The sequence below is a fragment of the Sapajus apella genome, unplaced genomic scaffold (assembly GCF_009761245.1).
Source record: "Sapajus apella isolate SASKATOON/1434 unplaced genomic scaffold, GSC_monkey_1.0 scaffold37, whole genome shotgun sequence".
NCBI classification, from domain to species: Eukaryota; Metazoa; Chordata; class Mammalia; order Primates; family Cebidae; genus Sapajus; species Sapajus apella.
Window position 1 is genome coordinate 8,633,829 of NW_022436977.1, and position 25,744 is coordinate 8,659,572.

Genomic DNA, 25,744 nt, shown 5'->3' on the forward strand with positions numbered 1-25,744 from the left:
GTTGAGGCTTGCAAAGTGGTGACTGGGGGACAGTGAAGAGGGGAAAGATGTGAGGAATCTTAAAGAGATAGACTCCTAGCTAGCTAGAGGAAAGAATTAAAGGTGATTCAAACATGTTTGAATTGGAGGATTTGATGGGGGAGGCCAGTCACAAAAGTTTGAATAAGAAGAGAAGCAAATTTCAGGGAACGTTGGTGAATTAAATTGGAAATGTAAAAAGTGAAGATATTTTTGAAGAGTTTTGGTGAGGGGCTTCCCCACAAAACATTATATTATAAAGTTACAACAGTTAAGTCACTATGGTACTCCACCAAAAAAAGATAGATTTATATGTAAAATTTGTGTATGGTAAAAATACCACAATTACTGAACAAATAATAAACTGGGGAGAAAATATTTCAAAATATATAGTAGACAAATGGTAACTATATTAATAATTCCCTAAGATAAATAATAAAAGGGCAAACAAATCTAATAGAAAAATAGGTAAGGAATGTAAAGGAGAAATTTACAGATGAAATACAAATGGTCAATAATATGAGAAAATGTTAAACTACTGCCTAAATGACTATGTTTAAAATAATGAGAAAAAATTTATATCTCAGATTAGCAAAAGGTAAAAATATTTATGATATCAAAAGCTGGCTTGAGAATAGGGAAACAAATGTTAAAAATGTAAATTGGTGGAATCATTTGAAAAGCAATTTGGCACATATCTTTTGACCTTGAATATGTTATGGGAAATATTTTAAATATTTGCATGGAAAGTTTCCCAGAAATATTTTCACTACAAAACAAAGATATACTTCCAATGATACTCATTTGAATGGTGCTTATAATAGTAAAAATATGGGATGTTCTAAGTAGGGGGTTTGATAAGCTGTGTTACATCTATACGGTGGAACACTCTTCTTATATTTTAAAAAAAGTAAGCATATATATATATACACACATATATATTTAAAGAACAGAAAGGTATTGACAGTATGCTATTGGGTAAAAAAGGTCAAGTTCTAGAAAATAATGGAAGGTATGATATTATTTTTACAAACATTTGTTAAATGTAGTATATGTCAAAAACCGGGCCGTTAACTCTAGTGATCCAGAAAAGAACAAGATAGAAAAAGTTCTGGCAATTGTGGAGTTAATAAATTGTTAACTGGTTAAAAATTGTTAGCTTCTAGGGAGTGAGAGTGAGGGCAGTGGGAGAGGGAAAGGATGTTTGCGTTTTCCTTTATTCACATATTTGGACTATTACATTTTTGTCAATAAGCAATTTTTGCTTTTGTAATTCAAAAATTAAGCCTTAAAAGAAGTCAGTTATATAATTTTTACTTATATTTTCAAATATTTAAAGCAGTAGTAAAACCAATTAACATTCTTGAAAGTGTGAAGAAATGGATGCTCTTATATTGTTTTTGAGAGCTTTCATTTGCATATACAGTTTGGATTGCAACTTGGTAATATATATTTTTTAAAACCTTAAAAATTAGCTTCGATATAAAAATTTTCTAGGAATTTATCTTGGGGAAAAATTTTAAAGTTTTAAAAAATCTAAAATATGTTCATTGCAGCTTTCTTTATAACAGTGTAAAATTAGCAACAACTTAAATATCCTTTAACATGAGATTGCTTAATTAAATCATAGTACAAACAGAATTTAAAATGACTGTTGGCAGCATGTTGGCTGCTACCCTAACAGTCATTTTCCTTTTCTCCCTTCTAACAGAATTGCCATTTTTTAATGATATTGAATGGCAAGATAATCAAGGAAGATGGTACAGTTCAGGTAGTGAATTGTGATTGATGATGGTAACCTTACACCTATGTATTTGGTTTAGGAGTTGACAGATGGCCTATTTCCTGTCAGTGAGACATCAGAGTAGTTATTCGTGGAATTTTTTGGAAGTACACAATGTATTAAGAGATGTATATAGAGAAAACTGTTTATTTTTACCTTCTTTGGATATTTTGTGTGAAGATGTAAGAATGTAATGCTTGGAGCGCTATGTAGCTATCTGAGGCTGTGAGAGAAAGCCATGTGAGTCACAGAGAAACCACCGAAAGCCTTCACTCTTGAGTGGTGATGACCAATTTTGAAATTGTCTAATGCCAGACTTTTTAGTTATTAATGTTTCTTTTAGTTGAGCATCACCATTACTTACAAGTAAAATTAACCTGATTGATAAAGCTCTATAGACAGTGAAAAGAGGTACAACTCTGGAGTTAGCTTGGGTTGAAGTCTTGGGTAGCTCTTCCTAGTGCTACTCACCATTACACCATGAACTATTAAATTACCAAAGCCTTATTTTTTTCCATCTGTAAAATGGAAATAATATAGTCTTTATCTTATTAGTTTTTAATATCAGTGACAAACATATATAGAGCGAGAGTTTGGCAGTGACTTCAGCAAAGCTCAGTATTAGCTATTGTTAATAAAGTAACAGTATTAATCTATATTGATATGAGAGAGTATACGTTATATTAAGTGATAAAAGCACCATTATGTATAGTAGTTACCATTTTATGAAAACAAATATATATTCCTAGAAAAATTCTAGAAATGTATATCACTTAAAATATTGTTAATAATAATGCTTGTCTTTGGGTATTAGGATTACTGATACTTTTAATTCTGTTCTTTATATTTTTCTAAATGTTCTAGAACTTTAAAAAGTAAGCATATATTATGCATATACATACATGTATATATGTACACACATACATGTATATATTTCAAAGTAGTTAATCTGGTGGTAGGAAGAGCCAAAAAGAATGGAGAAACCTACAGAGAATATTCAGAGGGAGTGAAGAATAGGGTGTGAGTACAGTTGCAGAAGCAAAGGGGGAACTGATTTTAAGAAAGGGATAGTCAACATTATGGAATGCTTCTAGAGAGTGACAAGTCAGATAAAGACTGAAAAGCATTCACTGAATTTCATCTCATGGAGACCAGGGGTCACCTTAGAGAGAACTGTGTCAACTGAGAAATCAGAGTGCAGTGAAAATGAGAAGTATATGTTCAACTAAGAAATGAGTCGTAAAGTGACTAAGTGGCAAAAGTAACTGTATATTAATCTTTCAATAGGCTGGACTGTGAACAAGAAAGAAAGGGAGTGTTTCAAGAAAATTACAGCAGAGAAGAGATTTAAGCTACAGAATGGGAGAGTGAGTTAGGGCAGGAGTCCCAAAGAGGCAAAAGAAAATGATATTCAGTTGTATCTGTGTGGGGAAGAATTATTTTCGTGAAAATTTTCATTACTTCATTTAGTGGTGTTTTTCACTCCTTTTTTTTTTTTTTTTTTTTGGGGCGGAGTTTCGATCTTTTTTTCCAGAGGGTGGAGTGCAAGGGCGCGATCTCGGCTCACCGCAACCTCCGCCTCCTGGGTTCAGGCAATTCTCCTGCCTCAGCTTCCTGAGTAGCTGGGATTACAGGCACGCACCACCATGCCCAGCTAATTTTTTGTATTTTTAGTAGAGACGGGGTTTCACCGTGTTGACCAGGATGGTCTCGATCTCTTGACCTCGTGATCCGCCCGCCTCGGCCTCCCAAAGTGCTGGGATTACAGGCTTGAGCCACCGCGCCCGGCCGTTTTTCACTCTCTTAATGGTGAGTCTCTCTAATGGACAGAATTTCATAATTTTAATGTAATAAAATATTTTTCCTTATTGTCAGTGATTTTATGTCTTATCGTAAAAATAATTTCTTGTCTCAAGGTCCTAAAGATGCTCGCCTATATTATTTCCTAAAAATGTTTAAAATTTGCAGTTAAGTTCATAGTTCATCTTCAACTGATTTTTGTTTGTAGCATGAGGTAGACACCTTATTTTACTACAAAATGATAGCTAATTATCCCAGCCTCATTACCTTTTTCCGTTGGTATTTGGTGGTACCTCTGTCGTGCACAATAGTGATATGTGAGAGCTAAGTGTTAGCATCTCTCCCCAACTCTGCATTCAGTGAAGTCACATTGGTACCTTGAAAGCGGGCAAGTTTATAGCATTTACATGTGGAAATCAGCAAGCAACTACAAACAAGGCTGTTTTGGTTGGGGAGCCGGCTTGTTTATGATGAATGGCTTTTGCAAAAAGATTCTAGAATCTAGAAGCTATATTTGGATTGCTAATATTTTGGTAGATTGTTGCATCTATGCTCATGAGTGAGATTAATGTGAAAATTTTTTTCTTGTAATAATTTTCCTTGGCTTTTGAATGGAAATTGTGCTATCGTTGTAAATTAACTGGGAGTTGCTCTCTTTCTTTCTGTTCTCTGGAAAAGTTTGATTAAAATTGAAATTAAGTCTTTCCAGTAGAACTTATTGGGAAAACCATTTGGGCCTGCTATGGGGGGTGTGTGTGTGTGTGTGTGTGTGTGTGTGTGCATGTGTATACACATGCACATGCCTGTGAAAAGATTTAAGGTACTGATACAATTTCTTTTTCTTTTGTTTTTTGAGACAGATTCTCATTCTGTCACCCAGCCTGGAGTGCAGAGGCTCCATATAGGCTCACTGCAACTTCCGTCTTATAAGTTCAAGTGATTTCTCTGCCTCAACCTCCTGAATATCTGGGAGTATAGGTCTCCGCCACCATGCCTGACTAATTTTTGTATGTTTAGTTGAGATAGGGTTTTACCTTATTGGCCAGGCTGGTCTCGAACTACTGACGTCAAGTGATCTGCCCACTTCAGCCCCTCAAAGCGATACGATGACAGGCGTGAGTCACTGTGCCTGGCCAGCAGTTTCAATATTGGTCGTAAGAGCTTTCATGATTTCTTATTTTTATTTCTTTTTTTCTATCTTTTTTTCTGGAGTCCGTTTTCTAAGAAGTTGTCCTTTTCACTCAAGTTATCAAATCTATTGGCATAAAGATTTTCTTAACATTCTTGTGATAGCTTTTTAATTATGCTGCCTCTGTAGTTTTAAATATTTTCTATATTTTAATGTATGTCTCCCTTTTTATTGATCAGTCTTGCCAAAGATTTGCCAATTTTATTGGTGTTTCAAAACAACCTTTTTCTTTTGTTGATTCTCTTTGGTGTGTATTGTTTTCCATTTCTTTATGTTTTTATTATTTTCTTACGTCTAATATCTTGTTTGGTTGCCCTTTTTCTTTTTTTTTTAATTTATTTTACTTTCAGTTCTGGGGTACATGTGCAGATTATGCGGGTTTGGTACATAGGTATACATGTGCCATGGTAGTTTGCTGCACACATCAACCTTTCATCCACATTAGGTATTTCTCCTACCGCTATCCCTCCTCTAGGATACTCCCCACCACCTCCTGACAGGCCCTGGTGTGTGATGTTCCCCTCCCTATGTCCATGTGTTCTCATTGTTCAACTCCCACTAATGAGTGAGAACATGTGGTGTTTGGTTTTCTATTCTTGTGTTAGTTTGCTGAGAATCATGGTTTCCAGCTTCATCCATGTCCCTGCAAAAGACATGAACCACCCTTTTTTTATGGCTGCATAGTATTCATGGTGTATATGTGCCACATTTTCTTTATCCAGTCTATCATTGATGGGCCTAAGAGTGCCGCAGTAAACATACATCTGCATGTGTCCTTATAGTAGAATGATTTATAATCCTTTGGGTATATAACCAATAATGGGATTGCTAGGTCAAATGGTATTTCTAGCTCTAGATCCTCGAGGAATCAGCACACAGTCTTCTACAATGATTGAACTAATTTACACTCCCACCAACAGTGTAAAACATTCCTATTTCTCCACACCCTCTCCAGCATCTGTTGTTTCCTGACTTTTTTTTTCACATAAGGAAGCATTTATTTGAAGTTTAACATGAAATCATACAAATAAAATGTATATAAACAAATCCACATTGAGTCATAACACTGATAGCAAAGGACAAAATAAAAACAAAACTAACTGGCAGCTATATACAGTTGGACACAATTGTGTCTTGTACACTAGAAAGTCTTTTATAAAATACTCATCTTAGATTAACAGAAGACCAATCTTGAATGTTGTCCTGCAAGATGGGTTACTTTACCATCTCCCCCTGTTTTCTCCAATGTTATCCTTTAGTATGGCTGGTAATTGTTTTGGTGATTGCCACCCACTCGAAATGCCTTGCCTTAAGTGCTCTGTCGGCCACTGTAGTCTGTGTATCCCTGTCCATATCCATAGTTCCCATAGTTATACCCAGTATAATCATATCTGCCATAGCCACTATAGTTTTGATCACCAGCGCAGGTACTATTGTAATTTCCATATCCTTGATCATAATACTAAATCCTTGGTTCCAGTTTTGGCCCTGACCTCAGCCATGACCCCTTGTACCACCTTGTACCACCAGCTGCAGCACCTCTTCCACCTTTTTGTTGTTGTTGTTGCTGCCTATATACCTCTTTGTGTTGTGCAACTTTCATTTCACAATTCCCAGAACCAATTTGATGGTATCTGCTTTCTAATATTTTTTTTACTGGCTCTTCATCCGTATATGCGATAAAACAAAATCGTCTTCTTTCATTTGTTTTGTATCCATGGGAAGTTCAATGTTTTCAATCTCTTCAACGTCTCCAAAATATTCTTTAATTTGTTCTTCAGAAGTATCTGAGCTCAATCGACCCACAAAAACCTTTTTAGAGGGGTTCTTTTCCTTTTAAAGCCTTGGCCCTTCTGGGATCTATCAGTTTGCCATGAAGTTTGTGTTCTTCCAGTTCCAAAACCTTATCAACACTAGTAGCATCTTTAAAAAGCACAAATCCATGGGGAGAGATAGCAAGGGGAGAGATGCCAGATGTAGGTGATGGGGAGGAAGGCAGCAAATCACACTGCCATGTGTGTACCTGTGTAACAATCTTGCATGTTCTTCACATGTACCCCAAAACCTAAAATGCAATAAAATAAATAAATGGGGAAAAAAAAAGCACAAATCCAAATCCTCTTGATCCCCCAGTGACTGGATCTGTTTTAATTGTGCAGTCTGCAACCGTCATCCCGCTGATTCTTGCTCACATTGACCTTGGCTCCCTCTGTGAAGTCCTCTGTGTTCCTGTACTCCTTCATGTCTTCCATAGTGGCAGAGCTGCTGGCAGAGGGATGCAGGCATGCAGTGGTGGCAGCGTGTTGTATGGAGCTGGATTTAAAATGGCAGCAGAAGAAGTTTCCTGACTTTTTAATGATCACCATGCTAACTGGTGTAAGATGGTATCTCAGTGTGGTTCTGATTTGCATATCTCTAATGACCAGTGATGATGAGCTTTTTTTCATGTTTGTTGGCTGCATAAATGTCTTCTTTTGAGAAGTGTCTGTTCAGATCCTTTGGCCACTTTTTGATGGGGCTGTTGGTTTTTTTCTTGTACATTTGTTTAAGTTCTTTGCAGATTCTGGATATTAGCCCTTTGTCAGATGGATAGATTGCAAAAATTTTCTCTAATTCTGTAGGTTGCCTATTCACTCTCATGATAGTTTCTTTTGTTGTGCAGAAGCTATTTAGTTTTATTAGATCCCGTTTGTCTATCTTGGCTTTTGTTGCCATTGCTTTTGGTATTTTAGTCATGAAGTCTTGCCCATGTCTATGTCCTGAATGGTATTACCTAGGTTTTCTTTTAGGGTTCTTATGGTTTAGGTCATACATTTAAGTTTTTAATCCATTTTGAGTTAATTTTTGCATAAGGTGTAAGGAAGGGATCCAGTTTTCCCAACACCACTTATTAAATAGGGAATCCTTTCCCCATTGCTTCTTCTTGTCAGGTTTGTCAAAGATCAGTTGGTTGTACATGTGTGGTGTTACTTCTGAGGCCTCTGTTCTGTTCCGTTGATCTATATATCTGTTTTGGTACCAGTACCATGCTGTTTTTGTTACTGTAGCCTTGTAGTATAGTTTGAAATCAGGTAGTGTAATGCCTCCAGCTTTGTTCTTTTTGCTTTGGATTGTCTTGGCTATGCAGCTGTTGACCTTTTTCTAATGTTAGAAGTCAGGCCGGATCAGTGGCTCATTGCCAGACCTAATTTTAACATTAGAAAAAGAGCATTTTTGGAGGCTGAGTTGAGAGAATAGCTTGAGGCCAGGAGTTTGAGATTAGCCTGGCCAACACAGTAAGACCCCTGTCTCTACAAAATAAATAAAATTAAGTCTTACTAGTTTTTACCTTTTCTTATTTTTTCTAAAATTTGGCTATATATTTTCTCCTATACTACAAGTTTTGGTCTGTACTATTTTTGCTGTAATTTAGGTCAATTTTTTAAACTTCCATCATATTTTTCTTTATTCCATGAATAATTGTTAACTATAGAACTTTTGGAATATTTTAAAAATTTATTGATTGTGACTAGTATTATAGTCATGATATGTTCTATATAATACTGATGCATCAAAATTTATCAAGATTTGCTTTATCTCCTACTACATGGTCCATTTTCATAAATACTACATGTGTATTTGAAAGGTTGCAGTTTTTGCAGTTGCTGAATACAATGTTCTGTATATGTCTATTAAACAGAATTGTTCAAATATTCCTTATCCTTACTAAGTTTTAAAAATCGACTTTACCTGTTAATTATTAAGAGAGTTTCTTAAAATCTCTCATCTTTATGGTAGATTTGTCAATTTTTGATTTATACCAAAGGTAAGTTACTATATGAATAAGTTTTTCTCAACATTTTATTGACTTCTACATGAAATTGAAATAATAGTTCAATGAACATTTATACATCTTTTGCCTAGATTTATGAGCCACTAACATTTGCCACATTGCTTTCTCTATTTCTATATGTGTATGAATGAATATATGTATATATTTTAAAAAATAGATATGAAATTGACATAAAATTAACAGTTTAAAGTGTACAATTCAGTGGCATTTAGAACATTCACAATGTGCAACCACTACCTCTGTCTAGTTCTAAAACATTTTCATCACCTCAGGAAAAACCTTGTGTCTATTGAACAGTCACTTCCCACTCCTCCCACCAGCTCCTGAAAACCACCAATCAACACGTCTCTATGGATTTACCTATTCTAGACTGTTTGTGTAATACAGGATCTTTTTATTTGGCTTCTTCATTTAGCATAATGTTTTCAAGTTCAAGCATGTTGTAGCATGTATCAGTGCTTCATCTTTTTTATGGCTGAGTAATATTCCATTATATGTATGTACTACATTTTGTTTATTCATTCATCCATTAATTAACATTTGGACCATGTCTATTAATATCCTTTGGCTATTGTGAATAATGTTGCTATGAACATTTGTGTAAAAGTATCTGTTTGACCTTCTGTTTTCAAATCTTTTGGGTATATACTTAGGAGTGGAATTGCTGGTCATATGGTAATTATATGTTTAACTTTTTGAAAAAAACAAAACAAAACAAAACAAAAAAACCACTATCTGTTTCTACAGTGACTGCACCATTTTACATTCCCAATAGCAATTTGTGAGAGTTCTAATTTCTCCACATCTTACCAACACTTGTTATTTTCTAATGATGACAATGATGATTAGTACTATTATCGCTAATGGGTATTAAGTGGTATCTCATTGTAGGTTTGATTTGCATTTCTCTAATGATTAATGATGTGGAACATTTTTTATGTGTTTGTTGACAATTTGTGTAATCTTTTTTGGAGAAATGTCTATCAAGAACTTTGCTCATTTTAAAACTGGATTGTCTTTTTGTTATTGAGTTGTTAAAGTTCCTTAAATATATTCTGGACACTAGCCTCTTTTTTTTTTTTTTTTTTGATACACAGTCTCGCTCTGTCACCTAGGCTGGAGTGCAGTGGTGCAGTCTTGGCTCACTGCAACCATCGCCACTCGGGTTCAAGAAATTCTTCTGCCTCAGCCTCCCAAGTAGCTGGGATTACAGGAGTGTGTCACCATGCCCGGCTAATTTTTAGTAGAGACAGCTTTTCACCTTACTGGCCAGGCTAATCTCGAATTCCTGACCTTGTGATCCACCTGCTGCAGCCTCCCAAAGTGCTGGGATTGTAGAAATGAGCCACTGCACCGGCCTCTGGACACTAGACTATTATCAGATATATGATTTGCAAGTATTTTCTCCCACCGTATTGGTTGTCTTTTCATTTAATAATGGCCTTTGATGTGCAAAGTTTTTCATTTTGATAAAATCAAATTTATCTATTTTATTGTCTCTTGCTCATACTTTTGATAGCATATCTAAGAATCCATTGTTCAAGGACATGAAAATTTACCCTTATGTTTTCCTCTAAGAGTTTTATAGTTTATTAGAGGTCTTTGATCCATTTTAAGTTAACTTTTCTGTGTGCTGTGATGTGGGGGGTTCCTGTTTATTCTTTTGCATGTGATATTCAGTTGTCTCAGTACTATTTGTTAAAGAGACTATTCGTTCCCCATTGAATGGTCTTGGCATCCTTGTTGAAAATCAATTGGCCACAGATATATGGATTTACTTATGGACTCTCAGTTATACTCCGTGGGTCTACAGGTTATCCTTATGTCAGTATCACATGGTTTTGATTACTTTAGATTTGTAGTAAATTTTTAACCAGGAAGTGAGAGACTTCCAGTTTTGTTATTCTTTTTCTTTCTGAGATGGAGCCTTGCTTCATCGCCCAGGCTGAAGTGTGGTGGCATGATCTTGGCTCACTGCAACCTCCGCCTCCTGGGTTCAAGTGATTCTCCTGTCTCAGCCTTCCCAGTAGTTGGGATTACAGGCACCTGCCACAGGCTGACTAATTTTTGTGTTTTAGTAGAGACGGGGTTTCACCATGTTGGCCACGCTGGTCTCAAACACCTGACCTCAAGCGACCCACCCACCTCGGCCTCCCAAAGTGCTGATATTACAGGCCTGAGCCACCATGCCTGGCCTGTTACTCTTTTTCATATGGAGCCCCTTGTAGCGCCATATAAATTTGAGGATTGGCTTTTACATTTTTGTGAAAAGTCCATTGGAATTTTGACATGAATTATGTTATGTCTGTAGAAATGTCTTTAGTTTTCCAATCCACCAACACAAGGTGTGCTTCTATTTATTTAGCTCCTCATTAATTTCTTTCATCAATGTTTCAGTGTAGATGTCTTTTACTTCTTTGATTAAATTTATTATGACATCTTTTAGTCTTTTGGATATTCTTATAGTAGCATTGTATTCTTAAAATCTTTTTCAGATTGTTTACTGCTTGTTTATAGCAAACAACTGATTTCAAGTATTGATATTATACCTGAAATTTGGATGAATTCATTTATTATCTCTATTATTTCTTCTGTGATTTTTTTTTCATTTTCCATGTAAAGGATCAGGTCATCTGCAAAAAGGAATAGTTTTACTTTTTCTTTTAAATTTATATTCTTTTTACATTTTTCTTGCCTAATTTCTCTGGCTAAAACTTCCAGTAACATGTTAAATAGTACCTGTGAAAGTGGACATCCTTGTCTTCCCCTGATCTTAGGAGAAAAGCTTTCAGTCTTTCACCATTGAGTACACTATTAGCTTTGGGTTATTCATAAATGTCCTTTATTTTGTTAAGGAAGTTCTTTTCTTTTTTTTTTTTTTTTTTTTTTTGAGACGGAGTCTCGCTCTTGTTACCCAGGCTGGAGTGCAATGGCGCGATCTCGGCTCACTGCAATCTCCGCCTCCTGGGTTCAGGCAATTCTCCTGCCTCGGCCTCCTGAGTAGCTGGGATTACAGGCACGTGCCACCATGCCCAGCTAATGTTTTGTATTTTTTTTTAGTAGAGACGGGGTTTCACCATGTTGACCAGGATGGTCTCGATCTCTTGACCTCGTGATCCACCCGCCTCAGCCTCCCAAAGTGCTGGGATTACAGGCTTGAGCCACCGCGCCCGGCCCAAGGAAGTTCTTTTCTATTTTTAGTTTTCTGGGTGTTTTTGCTCATGGAAGAGTGTTGAATTTGGTCAAATGCTTTTCTGCATCTATTGAGATGGTAATATCATGTTTTTCCCTTCATTTTTTTAATGTGATGTGTTACATTGATTGATTTTCATGTGTTGAATCATCCTTGCATTCTATACCTGGTATAAAACCCATTTGGTCACACTGTATAATCTTTAAATATGTTGTTGAATTTCATTTACTAGTATATTGTTGAGGAGTTTTGCAACTATATTAATATATGCTAAGTATATTGCATATTCTCCTGTGGTTTCTTTATTTGACTTAGGTGTCAGGGTAATGCTGGTTTCAGAGAATAAGTAGAAAGTATTCTCTTGTCTTCTTTAGGAAGACTTTGAGAAGGATTGATGTTAATTCTTTAAATGTTTGGTATAATTCAGTAGTGCAGAAGCCATCTTGTCCTGGAGTTTTCTTTGTTGAGAGGTTTTTTGTTTTTGTTTTTGTTTTTTTATTGCTGATATAATCTCTCTCTCTGTTTCTTTCTCACTCTCTTTTTTGACTCAATCTTGGCTGACTGCAATCTCTACGTCCTGGGTTCAAGCTATCCTCCTGCCTCAGCCTCCCAAGTAGCTGGGACTATAGGTGCATGCCACCATGCCCAGCTAATTTTTTGTAGAGGCAGGGCTTCGCCATGTTGCCCAGGCTAGTCTCAAGCTTTCTTTCTGCCTCAAACTCCCAAAGAGCTAGGATTACAGGTGTGAGCCCCCATGGCCCTTTTAAATATGAATGTTTGTTGCTTGACATTCCTTCTGACCCCTGCTTTTTTGCTGCATCCCATTGGTTCTGGTATGTTGTGTTTTCATTTTTTTTTTTTTTTTTTTTTGAGACGGAGTTTCGCTCTTGTTGCCCAGGCTGGAGTGCAATGGCGCGATCTCGGCTCACTGCAACCTCCACCTCCTGGGTTCAGGCAATTCTCCTGCCTCAGCCTCCTGAGTAGCTGGGATTACAGGCATGCGCCACCATGCCCAGCTGATTTTTTGTATTTTTAGTAGAGACGGGGTTTCACCATGTTGACCAGGATGGTCTCGATCTCTTGAGCTCGTGATCCACCCGCCTCGGTCTCCCAAAGTGCTGGGATTACAGGTGTGAGCCACCGCGCCCGGCTGTTTTTTCATTTTTATTCATCTCTAAGTTTTCTCTAACTTCCCTGTGATTTCTCCTTTGATCTATTCATTGTTTAAGAGTGTTTTCAAATTTCCCATATTTGTGAATTTTCACAAATTTGTTATTTGTGAATAAAAAAAAATTCCTTTTGTTATTGATTTTTAGCTGCATCCCATCGTGGTCAGAGCATATACTTCCTTGGATTTCAATTTTTAAGAATTTGTTGAGACTGTTATGTGGCCTAATATGATCTCTCATGTAGAATGTTCCACGTGCACTTGAGAAGATTGTTTATTCTGTTGTTGGGTGGAGAGTTTTATCTATATCTGTCAGGTCTGGTTTATATAGGTCTAGTTGGTCTAGATCAGGAGAGTCCAATCTTTTGGCCTCCCTGGTACACAGTAGGAAAAAGAATTGTCTTGAGCCATACATAAAATACACTAACACTAACCATAGCTGATGAGCTGAAAAAAAAAAAAATCACAAAAAAAATCTCATAATGTCTTAAGTTTACAATTTTGTGTTGCGTCACATTCAAACCCATCTTGGGCCGGATGCAGACTTTGGGTTGCAAGTTGGACAAGCTTGGTCTAGGTTGTTCAGATCTTTTATTTACTTACTGATAGTCTGTGTAGATGTTCTAACCATTACTGATAGTAGGGTATTGAAGTTTCCAACTAATATTGTAGCATTTTCTTTTTCTGTCTTCAATTCTCTCAATATTTGCCTCATATATTTTTGAGTTATTTTGTTTGGTACAAATATGTGCATAATTTTTATATCTTCTTCATGAATTGACCCTTTTATCAATACATAATCACCTTCTTTTTCTCTCGTAGCAGTTTTTGACTTAAAGTTCAGTTTGTCTGATGTTAGTATAGCCATTCCCACTCTCTTTGGATTACTATTTGCATGGAATATCCTTTTTCCCTCTGTATTAGTTTCCTAGGACCACTGTAACAAAATATTGAAAATGGGGTGCCTTAAAACAACACAAATTTATCTCTTACGGTTCTGTATGCCAGCAGTTCTAAAGTGAGATGTTGACAAGATTATGCTGTTTCTGAAGCAACTATGGCAGGATCCTCTCTTTCCTCTTCCAGCTTCTGGTAGTCCCAGGAATTCCTTGGCTGACAGCTGCATCACTTCAATCTCTGCCTCCTTCTTCACATGTCTTTCTTTCCTGTGTCTCTTCTCCTCCTCCCCTCTCTCTTTTTTTTTTTTTTTAAATCTTGTTTTTATTTGTTTTTTTTAGAGACAGGGTCTCACTCTGTTGCCCAGGCTGGAGTGCAGTGATGCAATCATAGCTCACTGAAACCTCCACCTCCCAGGCACAAATAATCCTCCCACCTGACCCTCCCTAGCAGTTGGGAGTACAGATACATGCCACCACACCTGTCTAATTTGTGTGTGTGCGTGTGTGTGTGTGTGTGTGTGTGTGTGTGTGTGTGTGTAGAGACAAGGTCTTACTATGCTGCCCAGGCTGGTCTTGAACTCCTGTCCTCAAGAGATCCTTCTGCTGTGGCCTCCCAAAGTGCTGCGATCACAAATGTGAGCTGCTATGCCCAGCCTTCTCCTGCTCTTATAAGCACACCAGTCATATTGATTTAGGGCCCATCTAATAACCTTATCTTAATTTCATTATGTGTGCAGAGACCCTATTTCTAAATAAGGTCGCATTCACAGGTGCTGGGTATTAGGACTTTAACATATCTTTTAAGGAGACATAATTTAACCCACTTACCATCCTTTTACTCAAACTATTTGTGTCTTTGGCTCTAAAGTTAGTCTCTGGTGGATAGCATATAGTTGCATCATTTAAAAAAACACATTGTGCTAATTTTTCTGCCTTTCGATTTGCAAAGTTTATTTACATAAACTAATAACTGATAAGAAAGTACTACTTGGCCAGGCCTGGTGGCTCACTCCTGTAGTCCCAGCACTTTGGGAGGCTGAAGAGGGTGGATCAGGAGGTCAAGAGATGGAGACCATCCTGGCCAACATGGTGAAATCCCATCTCTACTAAAAATACAAAAATTGGCTGGACATAGTGCACCTGTAGTTGCAGCCACTTGGGAGGCTGAGGTAGGAGAATCGCTTAAACCCGGGAAGCAGGTTGCAGTGAGCTGAGATGGCACCACTGCACTCCAGCCTAGCCACAGATCAAGACTCTGTCTTAAAAAAAAAAAAAAGTACTATCAGTGCCACTTTGCTCTTTGTTTTCTCCATGTCTTTTAAAAAAATTCCTAACCTTTGTATAAATACTAGCGAGCAAGACTTTTCTAAAAGTCAAAAAACAACGGATGTTGGTGAGGATGCAGAGAAAAGGGAAACTCATACACTGCTGATGGGAATGCAAACCAGTACAAATTCTATGGAAAATAATATGGAAACTTTGAAAGAACTAAAAGCAGAACCATCATTCCATCTAGCAATCCCACTACTGGGTATCTACCTAAAGGAAAATAAATCATTATATCAAAAAGACACCTGCACATATGTTTATCATAGCATTATTCCCAATAGCAAAGATATGGAATCAACCTAAGTGTCTATCCACAGATGATTGGACAAAGAAAATATGGTATATGTATACCATGGAATACTACTGAGCCATTAAAAAAAAAAAGAATGAGATCATGTCTTTTGTAACAACATGGTTGGAACTGGAGGCTGTTAAGTTAAAGAAAGTCGAATATCACATGTTCTCACCTGTAAGTGGGAGCCAAACAATGTGTACACATGAACATGGAGTGTGGAACAATAGACACCAGAGACTTAGAAAGGTGGGAGGGTTCGAGGGGGGTGAGGAATGAGAAACTACCTTTTGGGCACAATTGTACACTATCTGGGTAATAGGGACACTGAAAGCCCAGACTTCACCAGTACCTGATACGTGCATGTGACAAAACTGCACTTGTACCCCAAATCTATGAAAAGAAAAAAAATTTTTTTCTAAAATAACTTTAAAAGACACCTGGTTTAAGCAAGTACAGTTTAGTTAACTACACAGTTTTAGCATACTTCTAATTAAGTATTATAATTCATAATAATAGCAAAAATATACACAATACATAGAGTTAACAGTGTTAACTCTAAATGTTTGGTCATGATACCATTATGAAGGCTTCAAAAAGGAAAATTTCTCGTACATTTTGTTCTAAATTTCACATTTTTCTATCCACTCTTCTGTTTTAGAAATATAGGCACTCATTGTATCTTCCTTTGACAATCCTTTTGGAGGTTCTATGCTTCCCATTTGGCCTTGTCTTTTAATTCTAGCATTTCTGGTCACTCAATATTAATGTTTCCAATTATAGCTTGTTTGTAAAGCCCACGAAGAACAGTTCTTTCAGTTCTTCATCATCTGGTCTTGTTTTCAGCTTCCTCCCATCTTCTGTGACCTTATCAAAATCAGCCAGCAGGGACATGGCGGTGGTGGCTGGGCTGTTGCTGCTCTCCAGGCACTCCTGTATGTTTTATACCTTTTTTATTCCTCATTTCCTCCATTACTGCCTTCTTTTGTATTTCACTGATTTTTTCTGTAGTGTACCATTTAATACCCTTCTAATTTTCTTGACTTTTTTTCAGAGACAGGATCTTGCTCTGTTGCCCAGGTTGCAGTGCAGTCACATGATCATGGCTTACTGCAGCCTCAAACTGTTCTAATTTTCTTATCAGTATGTTAAAAAAAATTAAGTGGTTACCACAGAGGTTACAATCAACATCATAAATTTGTAACAACTAGTTTGAATTGATACCAATTTAACGTTAATAGCATACAAAAATCTTCGCTCCTATACAGGTCTCACTATACTTTATGTTGTGATTGTTACAAATTATATCTTTATATGTTATGTGCTCATTAACAAAAAGATATAAGATTTTTTTCTTATTTTTCTGTTATTTAAGCACCAAGCATGGGAGAAGCAAGGATACAAGAATTTTTATGTATTTATCTTTTAAATCATGGGAAATAAGAAAGGAGTTAAAAGCTAAAAATACTGAGTTTTATATTTATTTATATAGTTACCTTTACTGGAGTTCTTCATATGACTTCTTCATATGGCTTCCAATTTCTCTCTTCATTTCAGCCCTAAGGACTCTCCTTTAGTATATTTTCGTAGAGCAATTTCACTAGGAACAAACTTCCTTAGCTTTTATCTGGGGATTTCTTAATTTCTCTCTCTCTCATTTTTGAAGGACAGTTTTATGTTTCTGGATTCTTAGTTGACATGAAAGAAAAAGAGAGGGGAGGAGAGGGGGAAAGGATTGGGAGGAGACAGAGAGACAAAGACAAAAGAAAAAAGGAAGAAAAGATATCTCTTAATTGGCTCTGTTTTGGAGCACTCCTTCAACGTTCAGCCAGGTTGTTTATAGCTCTGCCTTAGCCTTCATTTCTTGCTTGCATTGAGCCTAGAGATCAGCCAGAAGTGGAAGCTGATCTTCCACATAGATCTTCTCAGGTCTTTTCCAGCATGTGTTCTACCTTGGGTATGCACATGGCTAAGTTCCCCAGTGTATGTGGGCACTTTTGAATGCCTAATTTTCCAAAGAAACTCTCCCTGTCTTTTCCTTTCAGGCTTTTAGCCTATCTATTGTTTGCCTCAATTATAATTTTTGTGTTCCAGGTATAGCATGTTATTCACTGGCTTTATAATGTTTGCAAGGAATGTTCTCTGCACAGTCACTTTTCTGCCATAAGTCTGTGTTAGGTGAAACAAAGGCAAGCTCCTTGTGTCGGTCCTTTAGGTAGCCTTCAGACAGGTTAGAAAAGACAAACACTATTCTTTGTGAGTACAACCTGCTCTTTTTTCTCTGGAACCAGGGTGCAGGGTCCAACACTGGCTGCTGTCTTCAAGACTGTCACTGAACTTGGGAGCAAAGGCAAGTGAAAATTCAGCAAAGCTTTCTGGCATTTTTAACATCTTTTTCTTGATTTGGTGATCAGTTTTTTGCTGTAAACATTTGACTATTTTGCAGAGTTTTGATAAAGTTGATTCCTATAATTTTGCTCAGTTTATCCGTGTTTCTGTGGAAGGAGGGATTCTTGAGGTTCCTTATTGCACAGCTTTAACCAGTGTCACCATATATCCTTTTTCATGAACGATTTGAAAGTAAATTGCAAATATCATAGCACTTCCTTCCCTCAAACACAAACGGTATATCTTAGGAAAATAGAAGTGTATAGGTGTATTCTCTCATCAAAGATATTTAACATTGATACAATATTATTATCTAATATAAATTCTACTATTAATTTTCCTTCAATTATCCCAATATAGCTTTTCCCTACACTCCTATTTCAATCAAGTATGTGCAAAGTATAGTGGCAAGTGTGTTTTTAATAGCTTTATTTTCCCAATGAATTGAACCTTTTGTTGAATGGAGGTACTGAAACTAACTTTTACTCATAAGTACTGCAACCCATAAGAGCTGATGTTAAATTTTTATAATTTTGTGAGTCAGGTAACTTCACATTGGTGGCTTGAAACTGACCAAGGTAAGGATATTTTCATCACAGAAAATGGAAAACACTAGAAATAAGTCTTCCCCCTCTCCTGGGAGCCTGTTAAATATTTACAAGTACACTATATAGCTTTTAATCAATGTTTAGTGATTCATTTTATTTTTAATAATTTTTTTGTAAATATTTGTCTTAATAAAATCGTATACAGTATACCCACTTTCTTCGGGATTATATTTCCCTGATACATTGTTATTCTTTTCCCACTTTTAATCTTTCTTTGTCTTTATAGTTGAAATAAATCTTTTTAAGGCAGCATATGTTTGGTTTCTTTAAAATAACTCAGTTTGGGCTGGGCGTGATGGCTCACGCCGGTAATCCTAGTGTTTTGGGAACCCAAGGTGGGTGGATCACCTGATGTCAGGAGTTCAAGACCAGCCTGGCTAACATGGCGAAACCGCATCTCTACTAAAAAAAAAAAAAAAAAAAAATTTCGGTGGACATGGTGGCAAATGCCTGTAATCCCAGCTGCTCCGGAGGCTGAGGCAGGAGAATCACTTGAACCAGGCAGGCAGAGGTTGCAGTGAGCTGAGATCACACCACTGCACTCCAGCCTGGGTGACAGAATGAGACTGTCTCAAAAGAAAAACAAAAACAAACAAACAAACAAAAACTCAGTTTGACAGTGTTTGACTTGTAACTTAGAGTTTAGTCCATTTGGACCCTTTGTTATTTTTTATTTTATTTATTTATTTATTTATTTTTTTGAGACGGAGTTTCGCCCTTGTTACCCAAGCTGGAGTGCAATGGCACGATCTCGGCTCACCGCAACCTCCGCCTCCTGGGTTCAGGCAATTCTCCTGCCTCAGCCTCCCGAGTAGCTGGGACTACAGGCATGTGCCACCATGGCCAGCTAATTTTTGTATTTTTAGTAGAGACGGGGTTTCACCATGTTGACCAGGATGGTCTCGAGCTCTTGACCGCGTGATCCACCCCCCTCGGCCTCCCAAAGTGCTGTGATTACAGGCGTGAGCCACTGTGCCCGGCCCTGTTATTTTTAATATATTTGAATTTATCTCTGTTATCCTTGTGCTGATGAAGTCCTATTGGACCTCCTTTTGTCCCCTACTACTCCCTGTAATTCACTGATACCCTTCTCTGCCCTGCTCTGTGTCCTATGAGGATGACCTCTACAGCATCATCTGGGTTCTTTGCCATCTAGTTTTGGGTTAAGTCCATATACAGGACAAACCCATAGAATTGGGAAGGTGTTCCTCCCTACCTGGCTACCATCTGTCAGTGGCTGCAGTCTGTTATGACTTTAGCTCCTGTTGGGAGGTTCATCTTTCTTGGTTCCAACTCTTATTGAGCTCCACTCACAGAGTCCTTATCTCTTTCTCTTCTAGGCTTTGGGTTAGTATTAGTTTTCCAGTCTTGGTCATCTCAGTATTTTTCACTCCCCTTTACTGGTTCCCTTCACCCTGGCTAGCCTCATTAAATGTTTCCTTCACTAAACTCTTTTCAGTTAAACACTTCAAGTGTGTCATGTGTTTCTTTTAGGACTATGATTGATATAATCTTTGCAGCTTTTAAAATGTCCTGCTTTTGGCCAGGGACAGTAGCTCACATCTGTAATCCCAGTACTTTGGGAGGCTGAGGTGGGCAGATAATGAGGTCAGGAGATCGAGACTATCCTGTCCAACATGGTGAAACCCTGTCTCTACTAAAAATACAAAAATTAGCTGGGCATGGTGGTGTATGCTTGTAATCCCATCTACTCAGGAGGCTGAGGCAAGAGAATCACTTGAACCGAGGAGTTGGAGGTTGTAGTGAGTTGAGATTGAGCCACTGCACTCCAGCCTGGTGACAGAGTGAGACTCCATCTCCAAAAAAGAAATCGTAGTTTAAATTTTTAAATAAATGTATTTTACATTTCTTAAAGTTCTTGTTGGTTCTTTTTCTACTCTACTTATTTTTTATAGACTCATTATTTGGCTATACGTTCTTTTATTTAAAAATGTATTAGATTATTTATATTCTGTATCAACTGTTACATCTGAAGCTTTTGTGAGTCTGATAATGTCAGATAATGTTATATAGGTAGAGCAGTTTTTTAAAAGCAGAGACTTCCTCCTGATGACTTACTTATTCATGTCTCACTATCTTTTATTATGGTTTATATGTTCATTGAGATTTTATTAGTGGGATTTTTTGAAAGCCCAAGTTGAAATTGAATTTTTTGAGAGAAATTTGCTTCAGTTTCTAGGGGCACTACCAACCTAAGATTTATTTAAATACAAATTATTTCTTGTGTTTTGGTGGGACATTCAGATTCTGTATATTCTCTCACTAAATCCACTTGAGAGCGGGCTCGTAGTTTTGAATTCTCAAGAATAACTTATTTCTGACCTTTATTTATGGCCAAGACTGAGACAGGCAATTTTCCTTACCATCTTCCTCTGTGAGTAGATTGTTTTCTAGTTTGCTCACTGAGAGTATTGCTTTTTTTGGGATTCCTTACTGTATGCAAAATCCAGTATGGTAGCCCGCCTCTCTTGGGCCCAGGTTCTGTCTCTTGTCTGTCATTCTGAATGCTTAGTGTTAACCAGAGTTGGGGAAAAGGAAGGTGGAGAAGAAATGGGGAGATGTAAGTCGGGGGATGCTGAGTAGCATATGTGTAGGATGAACGAGCCCAAAGATGTAATACACAACATGAGGATCATAGTTAATAAAATTACACTGTATTTGGGATTCCTGCTAAATGAGTAGTTTTCAGCCGCTCAAAAACGGTACTAACAAAATTAATGGGTTACCATGTGAAATGATGAATATGTTTATTTGCTTCACTATGGTAACCATATCATTATCTATATGTATCCCATAAGCTCATGTTGTATACTTTAAATATATACAATAAAATTTATTAAAAAGGGGTTTTTTTTTTTGCTAGCTAGTCTGCCAAGAACCATAATTTTATATTGCTCCTGAATAAGGACAACCTGTACCTTATTTAGTTTAATCCTTGTCCTACTCTTAGGTGGTCTTGTTGTTTCAGTTTTTCCTTATTAAGTACAATAGTGGAGTGAACATCTTTGCTTTTTTGTTTGTTGCTTCATTAATATTTAAATTATTTCTTTGAGATAATTTCCAAGTAGGATTGCTGGGTCAAAGGAAAAATGGCTCTTGATACGAAACAAGTATAGGAAGTAGGCTCAACAAGATTTGGGTGTAGGAGGTGAGGCAAAGGAAGGAATCTAGTATGAGATTCAGGGTTTTGGCTTTGGTAACTGGGTAGATGATGATGTCATTAACTAAGATTGGGGATACAGGTTAAGGTGGGTGTGTGTGTGGGGAATGATAACAAGTTCAGTTTGGACATGTTGCTCCTGAGGTGCATGTAGGTAGAGAAAATTTTTAGTAGACAGTTGGAAATACAGGGCAGAAGCTCAGGAGAGGGTTTTGGTCTATAGATATAGACCTGGGATTCACAAAGTTGGGGTCCTCAGATCCTTGAGATTCCTTGGATATGTTTTCAGTGGTCTGTGTTCACTAGGTTGATTTTTACATTTGTGCTTACATTCATGCTTTCATTTCAACAATAATCTGAATTATCTGGATGACCACCTCATGAATTAATACTGCCAACTTACTTTGGTGTCTGAATTGATATTTATGTTTCTAATCTTGCTGGTGCCAAATATCACAGAGCTAGGCTTACTATGTGAATGATGCAAACAGGTCAAGTGCAGACACAATGGTGTCACTGTGTGCTTGCCCATGTGACTGAAGGTTTCGCAGTAGTTCGAAAAGAGAAAAGTGGTGGGAGAACTGAATCATCACATGGCACACAGCTCAATTTAATTAAAGGGGAACTATGTTCGTAGCAGCCAGTCCTTTATTCACATTGTAAGTTGACAATTTAATTTCAAGTAAACAACGTAACAATTCAGATAAATTAATGTTCATTTCATTTTATGAGTATTTTGGAATGTTAGTTTTATTTGCATTCACTTAAAAAAGTTTTTAGTTGTATCACTTTATAAGAACTATGAACATGGCTGGGCACGATGGCTCATGCCTGTAATCCTAGCACTTTGGGAGGCTGTGAAGGTGGATCACTTGTGGTCAGGAGTTTGAGACCAGCCTGGGCAACATGGCAAAACCCCATCTCTCCTAAAAATACAAAAATTAGCTGGGCGTGGTGGTGGGTGACTGTAATCCCAGCTACTTTGGAGGCTGAGGCAGAAGACTTGCTTGGACCTGGGAGGTGGAGGTTGATTGAAGTGAGATGACATGATGCCACTGAACTTCAGCCTGGGCGACAGAGCAAGACTTTGTCTCAAAACAAAAACAAAAACAAAACCCTGTGAACACAAGGAATTTACATTTAGTGTTATATTCAAGTAAGTAGATAATAATACAGTTAAAAAATTTTAGTCAATGTTGAAAACTTCGGAGAGATATTTTTCTTTAAATGACATTTGTACATTACACAAATTTTTGTGTGAGGGCTGAGGCATGGATTTCAATGGGGCTTGTCATTTGCAATACAGAATAAGAAGAAAAAGGTACTAGGAATGGAACCCTGGAAAGTATCAGAAATTAAGGAATGAATGAAGAGAGAGAGAAAAACTTGAAAGTAAACTCAATGGTAAGAGGAGAATAAGAAAGCTAGAAGAGAAGAGAGTTCTTAAAAGGAGAGAATTGAAAAACGTCCTTGAAAGCACAGAGATGGCCTTTGCCCAAACATTTTTGGTTGAATAGCAGTATCAAAAGTCAGATTTTTGAAGCTGAAGGAATGAATGGGAGGCATGACTGTGGAAACTTTCTTAACTTTGGCTATGATGAAAAGAAAACAAAGAATATTTTCAGAATGGGCACAATGTCTCCATGAATGCAAATGTTTCAGCATGTTTATGTGCTGAGCAGAACAGGCTGATGGAGAGAAAATCCCCATATAGCTGAGAGAATGAGGTTTAACATTAACAGAATAAGGTTTTAGAAGAGATGGGACCCTGGCCAGGCATGATGGCTTACGCCTATAATCCCAGCAGTTTGGGAGGCTGAGCCCAGGTGTTCAAGACCAGCCTAGGCAACAAAATGAGAACCTGTCTCTACAAAAAATAAAAAAATTAGCCAGGTGTAGTGGCACCCACCTGTAATACCAGCTGCACAAGAGGCTGAGGGAAGAGGATCATTTGAGCCCAGGAAGTTGAGGCTGCAGTGAGCCATGTTCACATCACTGCGCTTCTGCCTGGGTGAGAGAACAAGGTCATGTCTCAAAAAGAAAAAAAAAAAGAGAGAGAGAGACTTAGTGTGACACAGATTACAAATGTGAGGATTACCCTGAAGGGTAATAATATCTGATATTTTTCTTTTGAGATGAGATATGAGGAAATTTAAAAGTGGAAACTGGGCTGGGCACAGTGGCTCATGCCTATAATCACAGCACTTTGGGAACTGAGGTGGGTAGATCACCTCAGGTGAGGAGTCTGAGACCAGCCTGATCAACAAGGTGAAACCCTGTCTCTACTAAAAATACAGAAAAAAAAAAAATTAGCCGGGCATAGTGGCAGGGGCCTGTAGTCCCAGCTAATCAGGAGGCTGAGACAGGAGAATTGCTTGAACCTGGGAGGCAGAGGTTGCAGAGAACTGGGACCCTAACATTACACTCCAGCCTGGGTGATGGAGCAAAACTCCATCTCAAAAAAAAAAAAGTGGGAAAAAAGAAAAAGAAAAAGAGTTCATGCTTCGTGGCCTCCAGTCTTCTGTGAAGTAGGGGCCAGAGTGATAGGGAGGTAGTATTATGAGGTTCATGAGAGCAGTGGTGAATATTTGTAATAGTTATTATGGGAAATGGTCAGAGAACTTAGCAATGCTGAGTTCCTTGCTGAGATTTGAGTTCTAGTCCTGGCAGTGCCACTGACTAGCTCTGCAAATTGGGCAAGTCTTTTATTTTGTCTGAGTATTTGTAGAACAAAGAATTTGGAATAGGTAATTTCTGAGGTGCTCTCTAGTCTGCAAATCATTTAATTTATGACTCAGGCATGAAATCCTTTAAATAAATAATCTAACAAAATGAATGCTTTATTTTCCTCTTATAAGAGTTACTTCTAGAGCAAAAACCATAAGCCATTTTGGGGACCATCTAATCTGAAAACCCATGTGGATAATTTAAAAGCCAGTTAGAATAGGAAGGGAAAAGGAATGGAAGACTTATTTTTTTTCCTCATTTGTGAAATGTAGCAATCATCCACCAAAACAAAACAACACTCACAGATCTAGGAACTAAAGAAAAATAGTGAAAGAAATTATTGTCAGTGTCTTTTTGGCTTCTAGCTCCCGAGAATTTCTAAGTGAATTCCAGCTATGGGTTAAATCATTATGAGATTCCAGTGAGGAATTGAGGAAAATGAGACAGCTTCGAGGAATTTCTTGTAACAGAATCCACTCCAAAGGCCTAGCTACAGTGCCTTTTAAAGGAAAGAATGGCTCTGAATAAATAGAGGCTTGACAGTGACTGAAAATGTAAATTTAATGGTTCTTTTCTCTGTGCTCTGAAGCATTTTGTTCATAATTAAACTTTTTAGAATTTAATTTAATTTATAATTTGAAGTATTAATCAACCAAAGTAACTTCCTGAAGATCATAGCTGGCCTTGCAAAGAAAGTTAAGACTACATTGGTCAATGATGGGAAAACTCTTTATTTTTCCATTGGTAAAATTTTGTACTTTAAAAAGATCAAAGCAATAGTAAAGCATCTCAATGTTTGAAATACCAGAAAATCTGTGACCATATGATTTGCTGAACAGCTTAACCTAGAACACTGGGAAAGCTGCTTTTATGGAGCGGTATGCACCCGCTAGACTCCATTGTGTTCAGCTCTTGGCTGTGCCTCTATGGAGGAGGAAGAAGCCTCCAGTAGCAGGGAAGGTGCTTACCTTGCCAACTTTCACACCATTTATCTATATGCTCTTCTGCTTTTCTCACCAGAGTCTGAGCTCCTGGAGGACAGGGGAATTGCCTAATTCATCTTTTTTCCCTAGAGCCTGTAACAGCAACCTGTACATAACAACTTCCTAAAATATGCTTACAGGATAAATGAATGAGGTAAACCTGTGATCCAGTGTTACAAATAATTAAATGAAGTGTACAGAAGAATTTCAAAACATTTTTAAGGTATGGGAAATAATAATTCTTTTCAGTTATACTAACATGGAAAGAAATGACATCTGGCATCTTTCAAAATTAAGGGGATATATATATATATATATATATATATATATTCCTGGATACATCTGTGAGCATAT

The 25,744-nt window shown here is 37.3% G+C and overlaps 2 pseudogenes; both read right to left on the reverse strand.

Moving 5' to 3' along the window:
- Window positions 1-5,763: 5,763 nt before the first annotated feature.
- LOC116564325 lies at window positions 5,764-7,144 on the reverse strand (annotated as a pseudogene).
- An 8,516-nt stretch (window positions 7,145-15,660) lies between these two features.
- On the reverse strand, window positions 15,661-16,539 carry LOC116564216 (annotated as a pseudogene).
- Window positions 16,540-25,744: the final 9,205 nt, after the last annotated feature.